The sequence below is a fragment of the Corvus hawaiiensis genome, chromosome 23, assembly GCF_020740725.1.
Source record: "Corvus hawaiiensis isolate bCorHaw1 chromosome 23, bCorHaw1.pri.cur, whole genome shotgun sequence".
NCBI lineage: Eukaryota > Metazoa > Chordata > Aves > Passeriformes > Corvidae > Corvus > Corvus hawaiiensis.
In genome coordinates, this window is record NC_063235.1 from 5171571 (window position 1) to 5182013 (window position 10443).

Here is a 10443-nt window from a genome sequence, read left to right on the forward strand (position 1 = left end):
CCACAAAACCAGGACAAATATTCAGAATTCTGTTGGGGCTCTCTTCCTCTCCAGAGCCAATTCCAGAATTTTCCAGAGGAATTTCCTCCGAGCACACAAATCCTGCACTCCCCACCTTTGGCACCACTGGCAGACCAGGAGTCCTGGCTGTTGGGGATTCTTCTGTTGTTCTTTCCAAGCCCTGTTTTGGAAACCAGCCAGCCCTATTTGCTTCTCGGGCAGAGGATATGGAATTACCGTAAATTATATTGAAAAATTAGATTTATTCACCGCTGTGATAATTGATCTCCCAATCTGTCTCGGAGAGTTAGCAGCTGGTAAGAAAATAAAAGGCAATTTAAATTTTTATTTATTTTTTAAGCGCCCCACTTTAATTCAAGCATGACAACAAATAAGGGGGAGAGGACAGGGTGAGTTTCTCATTTGCCAGTCCTTGTATTAAACCCTGATGATAAGAAAACAAAGCAAGAGGTGATTGCAGAGGTGTTTGAGAAATTCACAGAGCTCTGCAGGGGGGTTTGATGCCCTTGCACATAATTACGTGTAATTGCACCTCAGCCCTGAGCAAAGAGATTATGGCCAAGGATGAGCCTGGAGTGGAATCCCTGGGCTGGGCTGTCACTCTGCTGGAGCTGCTGCTATTGATGTTGACAAACCAACATTCCACAAGTGACTCCAGGAATTCAGCTCCTCTGTCGAAGCCTCTGTAAGTGGGCCCATCAAATCTCCGACTGTTTTCTCTCAGGCCCTCAGAGGGAGAAGAACCAGCCCCAAAACCTGGCGTTCATGATGGCTCCTCTCATTAAGGCTCTTCTCTGTCAGCCCCTGCTCAAATCACATCACACATTACAGATGGAGACAGGATCTGGGTTTTACACCGAGATTAGCTCCGAGGAAATGTATTTTTATCTGCTGGGAGCAGAAAGAAAGAACTCCATAATTCACCATAACCCAATCACTTACAAAGTGATCGGCCAAACAGTGTTTGCAGGGGCTTGAAAAATCTCATGCTGTCATCAGTAATAAAATAAGAATGATAATCCTGCTCCCTGGCTGAAGGGGAGCACGGGAATGGACACGTCATTAAAAGGCAGGATAATGGTGTAAGGGAGAGGGGGAGATCCTGGCTGGAGCCAGCACAGTCTGGCAGCCCCATTTACAGCAGCAGATAAACACGATGGGTTCTCAGAACTGCCAACCCCTGAACTTCGAACGTGGACCAGCTCTGACTTCATTTCATGGCATCACTGAGGCTGGAAAAGCCCTTCAAAGTCATAAAATCCAAGCTGTGATCAATCCCCACCTTGCCACCAGCCCAGAGCACTGAGTGGCACATCCAGGCCTTCCCTGGACACCTCCAGGGATGGGCACTCCAAACCTCCCCGGGCAGCCCCTTCCCATTTCCCTCTGTCCCTCCTGGGGATGAGGAGCAGGGAGGTTTGGGGGAATTTGGCACTGAAAGGGAGGTTTGGAAAGACCCAGTTCTCCCGCAGCCAGTGGAAGAAATGGAGAGGAGGAAATGGAAGAAAACAGAAGGAAATAGAAGGAAACAGAAAAAACCAAAAGGAAACAGAAGGAAATAAAAAGAAATAGAAGCAAACAGAAAGAAGCAGAAGGAAACAGAAGGAAACAGAAGGCCTGACCTGACACTCGGGCCAGCAAGTCAGACTGAAATATTTCACCAATAATTCACAGCTACTGGACAAATATAATTCATCCTGGCTGTATTAGAAGCTTTGATACATCATGAAACACATTATTAGCTGGAGTGACCTTTTATTTTCTAATTATGACAGTAAATAGCATCACAGAAATAAAAAAGTAGTGCAGGGAATCCCAATGTAGCAGCAGTGCCACTAAAACCAAACCTTTCTGGCAGAACAGGGAGGGTTAATCAGTCTGAGAATTCAAAATCATTTTGTTCCACACTTGTGCTGTGGCATTTGCACAGATTATCAGTGGGGTACAGCAACAAGAGCAGCTCACGTAGCTTAAAAAATACATTATTTATATATCTATTATATACATATAATAACATATAATGAAATAACAAGCACCCAGGCAGGCCAAGTGTATTTTTGTTCTCTAATCTTCACGTCCAGAAGCCACCTCACTTGCAGGATCATCCTTCTCTGTCTGCAGTATTGTTCCAGCAGTTGAGTAGGTTAAGAACATTTGTATTATTATTATTATTCCCACTATTTCTGATTTGCATGCTAATAGTTATCTAGCAGTTCAAATCTCAATTAGGAGCCCACACAGCACAATTCATGGCGAGGTTGTAAATGTGGAAATGTACTCAGGCTCACAATGAAGGCAGCTCATCACCCAGCACTGGGTTTAGTGTTATTAATTTGGTGTCATTGAAAGGCTTCAGAGTGCTTGCTTCAGTTAATGCACGTTCCTGGATACGTTGGCTGCTTTTTATTGTGATGGATTTTATGTTTCAATCACACAAAGTTGCCCAGGGCCTTTCAGCAGGGCTTTTTTTCTTTCATCAAATCAAGGAAAATGAAATGTGCTGGTCCATCAGCCTCTCCAACAGGATTTTCCTCACCAGCACTTGGGATGGAACAAACGCTGCAAAACTGCTACAAAAAATGGAATTCCTCGAGCCAGTCCTAAGCAAGAGCAGCAGTGAGGGGGCTAAACGGGGATTAATTACTGCCTGAATAAACTCCCATCCCTTAAAACCACATCATCATCATCACCTCACACGCCAAGTCCTCATCCTGGAGCTCCCAGCTCTGCCCTACACCTTCTGCACACCTTTGGAAAAATCCTGTTGTGCCTCCAGTTCTCAGTTTTCCCCGGTTTTCCCTTTTTTTTTTTTTTTTTTTTGGCTTCTCAGCATGGTCAGTGTGATTGCCAGTGCACTGAGGGCTGTGAAACCAGGACACAGAGCCAAGGACAGCAACAACCTCTGCAGAGAAACCACAAACACTGAAAATGAAGGGGCGTTTTGCCCTGCTAAGGACAGAGCTGACTCGTTCTGCTTACGTAGGAGGTTTCAGTCATGGTGTTAACAGGTTATTGGGACGTGATTTCAGTGCTGTGTCCCCCAGCACGGTGACAACGGCCACCTCAGCAGCTTCTGACACGCAGGAGCCTCTCCTTCCTCCCTTCCTGCACTCGACAGCAACCTCCAGGTAATTATCCACAAGGGCAGAGCCCCTGGAGAAGCCATTTCTCACTCCGCTGCTGCTCAGGGGCCACCAGGTTAAACAAGTGATGGAAACCTCTGGGAGCTGCTCTCCTGCTTCCCCTCGCAGCCCTTCGTGCACGTGGGGGTCGTGTCCTCCCCCCGGGCAGGGCTTGGAGGGGGTTTATGGCACCTTGGGGAGGCAATAAATTGGCGGCAGCACAGGAGAGATCCGGCTCGTGGTCAAATGACAGCTGCAAAGAGGGAGGGATGGGGTAAAAAAGCTGCTGAAGATGTTTTTGTAAAAGGCACAAAGCAAAAAAAACCCACAGGTTTTGGGGAAAATCACGCTCCAATTTAGGCAACTCCAATACTGGGGAGTGTTTAAGGACCAGTGTAACCACACACAGCTCCTGTTTCCACAGGGAGTGAGTCACATCCCTGGGACAAGGGGTATTTGCAGATGGAAAAGGCGTCGTCTCTCCCACCAACCACCTCTGAAGGGCTTTAAAAACGCTGGTAACACCCCAAAAGGAAGCAAAGCAAACAGGGGGAACAGCAGGGCTGGAGCAGCACAGAGCGACGGCTTCTCCGGGGATTGTGGCTGGATTTTGGCACCTCCCGTGCTGTGAGCAGAGAAAAGCATCCAAGCACTGGTGTGCTCACCAGACCCCTCTGATCATCGGCCCTGCAAGGGCTCCTCATGATTAAACACAACTCAAAGAAGGTTTCTTAATCATGACTTATTACTATAGTAACACCAGGCAGTCAAAGGGAATTATGCAAGGACCTCCCCAGGGGTGGGAGAGGGAGAGGCACCTCCGGTCACGGAGCACCTGGAGCTCAGGCAGGGAGGGAGAACAGAGAGAAAAACCTGGCCCAGGCTTCTCCTCACTAATTAGTAACTCAACAATTAATTTTGCAGAGCCACCTGGAAGCCCAATCTTTCCCTGAACCACTGGGCCTGGTGCTGTACAAACCACAGGCTGCTCAGAGACAGAATTTCAGTTGCAAATCAAAAGGCTGAGGGAATTGGGATTGCTCAGCCTGAGAAAAGAGAAGCTTTGGGGTGTCCTAATTTTGGCCTTCCAGTGCCTGAAGGGAGCCCACAAGAGGATGGCAGGGGCTGGAAGGAGATGATCCTTAAGGTCCCTTCCAACCCAAACCATCTTGTGATCACATCTTGCAATAAACACAATGTTTCTCACTCCTGAAGTGAAAGAGGAGGAATTTACCCCAAGCCACACCATGGATTTCCCCACTGGCACATTCCCTTGAAGCCTGACTTGGGGAGGGCACTCTCTCTGGGGTCAGCACAGAAATGGACCTGTTATTGTTATTTCTGGGCTTTGTTTCACACCACAGCCTCCAAAAAGCACTTGTTGCATTACAGGGGGGCAATAAAAACCCTTTTATATCCCTACAAGGAAATGATTAGATAACTACTCAGCAGTAAAGCAGAACATATAAGAAAGTGCTGTTCTCATCATCATTCCTTGAAGCATCTTGTCATTATTATTAGGAAATGATCTATTTGTGCCAGGCTAATTCATATGGACTGTAATTCCAGGACATAAATTACCCTGCCATGTGTACTCAGAGCAGAGCAACAGCAGCAGAGGTGCTGAATGTTCAAACCAATTTGTTAACAGGCTTTTCCTCCCCAACCTACTGCCCTCCTTTTCAATCTGCCGCATCCCAAAGAGTTTCCAAGGGCAGATATCCATATATATTTATTAGAAAGCCGTGCCCTAAAACATCTGAGGTTACCTCTTGGAACTTATTCACAGGCTCTGTCACAGGGAGAGTGGTTTAATGGTGCAGGAAATACATCTCTGTAAAGCTGTGTACATCCTGCTTTGGTGGTGACAGAGAGATTATGGTCCATCAAATAAGTAAATTAATTTAGTGCGTGTGAAGGAGGACGGCAGCAAAGGAGAATTCCCCTTGTGAAACTCGTTCCAAGCACCAAGCTCCTCTTTCCTTGTCTACAACCACTGAACAGCTTCCAAGAGTTTTCCAAAGTGGCCAAAATATCCACAGACATTTTAGAAGAAGTGTTAGAAGTGTTTAGAAGGTTTAGAAGTGTTTAGAAGGTTCTGGAAAGGTTGGGACAGAACCTCTTGTCCCTCAAGTCTCCGTGGTTAAATAGTTTTTCTTTCTTGCCCGCCTGGTACCCACCCCAAGGTGAAGAACTGCAGGCACTTCTCCCCACAAAAGGATGACAAATTCCTCATCCCTCCCCATCAGAACCTTTCTCCTCCTGCTCTGAACACACACGGATCAGCTCTGCCTGCCTTGGGTCTTTTTTTTTTTGGCGATGTTTCATTTTCTTCAACCATTTCTCACCGAGAGGGCAAAGAGAGGCGAATTTTAAACAAACCCCGAGCTGTGACTCCGCTGCCTTTGGCATTTCTCAGCCCTGTTCTCACCCTGTTAAACGCCGGCTCTTTGCAGGGAGGGAACGGGGGCTGACAATCCGTGGCTTTGCATAACAAAAACCCCGTTTAGTCGAGCAGTGGGGGACGGAGTCTCTTCAGGAAACCAGATAATCCAGAAACTGGTGCTAATAAGTTATTGACTTTCCCACTGCTCTTCCAGGAGCAGCTCATGGCTTCCGGTAATCGCTTTGCTTCCACCCTCAGAGTCCAGCTGTGGCTCTTGGAAGAGCTCATTTATGGCAGCTTGTGATAATGGGATATTTTAGCAATGTCAGCTTTTGCACAAGATATAAAAATCCGCCGATTTACTGCCCCCTGCTCCCATCGCAATCAGAAAAGGCAAAGAAACCCATAAAGTGTGTCTCAGTCACATTTAGGTGAACATGACTCCCCTTTCCTGCCCTGCCCGTGTTTGGATCGAGTTCCGTGCCAGGCACAGAGGACCTGCACGTCCTTCCTGCCCTGGTGATGCTGTGCCAGGAGCTCAGCTCGGGTGCAGATGCAGCTGCCAGGATGCTGCTACCTGAGGGCTGGGAGATGTTATTTTGCTCCAGTCTCTGACACTGACCCCTCTTTGTCCTGCCCAAGAGACAGAATCACACCAGGGTTGGAGGGACCACGCTGGACCCGCAGGTCCTGCTCTCCCCCCAGCCTGTCCAGGTGCCTGGGGTTGTTCCTCCCCTGGTGCAAGATCTGCTTTTCCCTTTGCTGAATTCCAGACAGTTCCTCTGTGCCCACCTTTCCAGCACTCTGGGGTTCTCCTCCCAGTTTTGTGTCACCAAAGAACTCGCTGAGAAGGCTCCTGCCCCTTCAGCAAGGCATTGGTATACAAATTAACTTTGGGCCCAGGACTGAACTTTGAATAGTCACAGAACTGCTTCTGATTCTGGTCCTGGCCTGGCTCTCCAGGACACCCCCACAGCTGGAGCTAAATTTTAAATTTAAGGCTTTAAATCAGGCAGCTTGAGCACAGCCAGATGAGGGTTTGGAAGTGCTGGTTCCAGGATTTACCTGAGTGAAATTCAGGGCAGTTCTCAGGGCTGCAGCTGTGAGCAGATGTGACACAGGCAGCTCTCCCTTCTAATTGCACCAGACTGCACCTTCTTGGGGACCTGGAGTCTCTTCTGCTGCCTTTCCAAAGCACCTGGCACAGCAACATGTTGATGAAAGGAGGCTCCCAGGCAAGGATCTGATGCTAATTAAAAAGATGAGCACGCCAGACCTTCAGTCTATAAATCAACAACATCCCCTGCCACGACCACACAGTCAATTTACAGCAGCTGAGTTCTTACTGTGGGGGGGGTGATGCTTCAGCAGCAGCCAGAGCTGCCCACAGGTAACCCCAAAAAATGCTTCACATGGACAAGGGAAAAAATGCTTTGTTAGCAGGGCTGGAGGAGAACAGAGGGAGCACTTTCCAGGCTGGCGGTACTTGGAAGGCACCCCTGTGACTTGGGAAGGTCAGGAAAGGCTTTGAAAGAACCAGGGTCTCTCCAACACCTGCCCTGCTAATGAGGCACATCCATCTCCACCCAGCACACCCAGTGTCGTCCTGCCTTTGGTGCAGCTGATTTAGGAAAACCAAGACTTGCACATCGGTGTTTCCAATAAATCCTGACTAAATAATCACAGTTGGGCCCTTCTGCCCTTAAAAGCTGAACATTTTCTACAGTAGCGAGGCAAGTTTCTTGATATGATGGCGGGAGGGAAAAGGGGGGCAGGGAAGACTTTCTGGAGTTGGAAGGAGAGAATAATAAATATATTTTCCCCCTTTAACTGAGGCAGTTTTTACAGCGAAGCTAAAACACTGCAGGGACTCCTGGGGATCAGATCCTGTCAAAGGTTTGCATTTCATGGCTGAGCTTTGAAAGGTGAGGGCAGTGCATTTGCTGGGAGACAGAATGATAACTTCGTCCTTCAGGCTGAAATAACAGAGCTGAACATATTTCCATTCAAACAAGAGCAGAATCCCCGGGATAAAGGGTAAGTGGGTGTGGATGTGCGTGCTGGAGGAGAAGCAGAACACAGAACATCACTGTGAGGGTCACGGGGGAGATTCTGTGCCCCTGGGAGGATGCTCTCAGGGGCTGGGCAGTGCCTGACCTCCTGGGCTCTGGAAAGCTACAGCAGGGAAAGCTGGAATTGGTTATCACAGAATCCTCATGGAATGGTTTGGGTTGGGAGGGGACTTAAATCCCATCCTGTTCCACCCCCTGTCATGGGCAGGGACACCTTCCACTATCCCAGGCTGCTCCAAGCCCCATCCAACTGGCCTTGGACACTTCCAGGGATGGGCATTATGAGGCCTGATAACAGCCCTGCACTTCAGGGTTCAAAGTTTGCAAGATGAGCTGAAGGAGGAAGAGCTGATCCACCAAAACTCCTCAAATCGCTCCATCCCAGGGAGAACAGCAGGGGAGAAATCAATAACCCCAGCAAGAAACTGTAATAACAGCTGACATTTATCCAGCATGGATAGCCAGGTGTCCCCAAACACTTGACAGATATTACAGGCTGAGCTGATTTACAAGCAGGGATCTGGCTCCTTGCACAACATCGATTCCCACACTGAGGCAAAGGAACTCCTGTGGATTTTGTGGTAACCTTCACCCACCTCTCCACTCCAGGGTGAGTGTTGGGATGCTCTGACCTTCCACATCCCCCATGGTTTAGCGTGGAATTTCCCTCCACCAGGAATAAGGCAGCTCCCATTCGGGGGAGGTAATCATTTGTTTTGGGCAGTTGCACAGAAAACGTCCAAATATTGTGAGAGAGGCTCAGAAGCACCTTCACGGTGCTCTGCTCACCTTGTAATCTCCTCCTTCCCATCAGGAGTCCAGCTCACACATCCCTCTGCTTTCCATTAGACAGGGAACTATTCCAGGCAGCTCCTCACCCTGGATTTGCCTTTGGCACAGCAGCTCAGCACAAGCAGCAGTGACACTTAGAACAAGGTGTTTCCTTGTCTCTGCCTCAGCCTTACATTCCTTCTACAAAGGGAAAAAAGGAAAACATGAGAGGGGATGAGAACGGGATTCAAAGGCTCAGAAAAAACCCCCGAAACAAACAACAACCCCAGTGCCTTGGAGCTGGCAGGGCAAGCACAGCCCTGATGGCACGGAGGGCTACCCAGTGCTTGCTAGGCTCGAGGCACTGAAGTGACACCACTCCACGTGACACTGTCCACTGCAGCAGGCGATGCTTTGTCTGGGCTGGAGCCCAAACAGGTCCAACTACACTGAGGGGGGGCTGAAACCTCTGTAATTTAAAGAGATCTGAAGGGAAGACAGAACCAGGCTCAGGTGATGAGGGAAGGGGATGTCACTCAGTGTATTGGGTTTGCGTGTCCTGGTTTTGGTAGCAGCGGGGCTACAGGGGTGGCTTCTGTGAGACGCTGCCAGAAGCTTCCTCCATGTCCAGCAGAGCCAATCCCTGCTGGCTCCAAAGATGGACATGCTGCTGGCCAAGCCTGGGCCAGTTAGAAATGGTGGTAACACCTCTGGGATAACAGATTGAAGAAGAAAATCAAAACAAAAAGCTGTTGCACAGTTGGAATTGCAGCCAGAGAAGAGCGGGGTGAGAACTTGTGAGAGGAATAGCTCTGCAGACACCGAGGGCAGGGGAGAGGGGGGCAGAGCTGCTCCAGGCACCAGAGCTGGGATTCCTCTGCAGGCTGTGGTGAAGACCACGGTGAGGTGTGCCCCTTCAGCCCCTGGGGATCCACAGGGGATGCAGAGATCCACCCGCAGCCCGTGGGGATCCCCGGGGGATGCAGAGATCCACCCGCAGCCCCTGGGGATCCACAGGGATGCAGAGATCCACCCACAGCCCCTGGAAGTCCACAGGGATGCAGAGATCCACCTGCAGCCCCTGGGGATCCACGGGGGATGCAGAGATCCACCCGCAGCCCCTGGGGATCCACGGGGGATGCAGAGATCCACCCACAGCCCCTGGGGATCCACGGGGGATGCAGAGATCCACCTGCAGCCCCTGGGGATCCACGGGGGATGCAGAGATCCCCCCGCAGCCCCTGGGGATCCACGGGGGATGCAGAGATCCCCCCGCAGCCCTTGGCGATCCACAGGGATGCAGAGATCCACCCACAGCCCCTGGGGATCCACGGGGGATGCAGAGATCCACCTGCAGCCCCTGGGGATCCACGGGGGATGCAGAGATCCACCCCGCAGCCCCTGGAAGTCCACAGGGATGCAGAGATCCACCCACAGCCCCTGGAAGTCCACAGGGATGCAGAGATCCACCTGCAGCCCCTGGGGATCCACGGGGGATGCAGAGATCCACCCGCAGCCCCTGGGGATCCACGGGGGATGCAGAGATCCACCCGCAGCCCCTGGGGATCCACGGGGGATGCAGAGATCCACCTGCAGCCCCTGGGGATCCACGGGGGATGCAGAGATCCACCTGCAGCCCCCAGAGATCCACGGGGGATGCAGAGATCCTCCCGCAGCCCCTGGGGATCCACGGGGGATGCAGAGATCCACCTGCAGCCCCTGGGGATCCACGGGGGATGCAGAGATCCACCTGCAGCCCCCAGAGATCCACGGGGGATGCAGAGATCCCCCCGCAGCCCCTGGGGATCCACAGGGATGCAGAGATCCACCCACAGCCCCTGGAAGTCCACAGGGATGCAGAGATCCACCTGCAGCCCCTGGGGATCCACGGGGGATGCAGAGATCCACCTGCAGCCCCTGGGGATCCACGGGGGATGCAGAGATCCACCTGCAGCCCCCAGAGATCCACGGGGGATGCAGAGATCCACCTGCAGCCCCTGGGGATCCACAGGGATGCAGAGATCCCCCCGCAGCCCCTGGCGATCCACAGGGATGCAGAGATCCACCTGCA

The 10443-nt window shown here is 50.9% G+C and overlaps 1 long non-coding RNA gene across 1 annotated transcript; it reads right to left on the minus strand.

Annotated features, from left to right (window-relative positions):
- Positions 1-2790: 2790 nt before the first annotated feature.
- LOC125337552 lies at positions 2791-9242 on the minus strand. Its single transcript, XR_007208085.1, has 2 exons — positions 8391-9242; positions 2791-3396 (listed from the first exon to the last, which is right to left on the minus strand). It is a non-coding gene; the product is annotated as an uncharacterized LOC125337552 (long non-coding RNA).
- Between the last annotated feature and the right edge of the window lie 1201 nt (positions 9243-10443).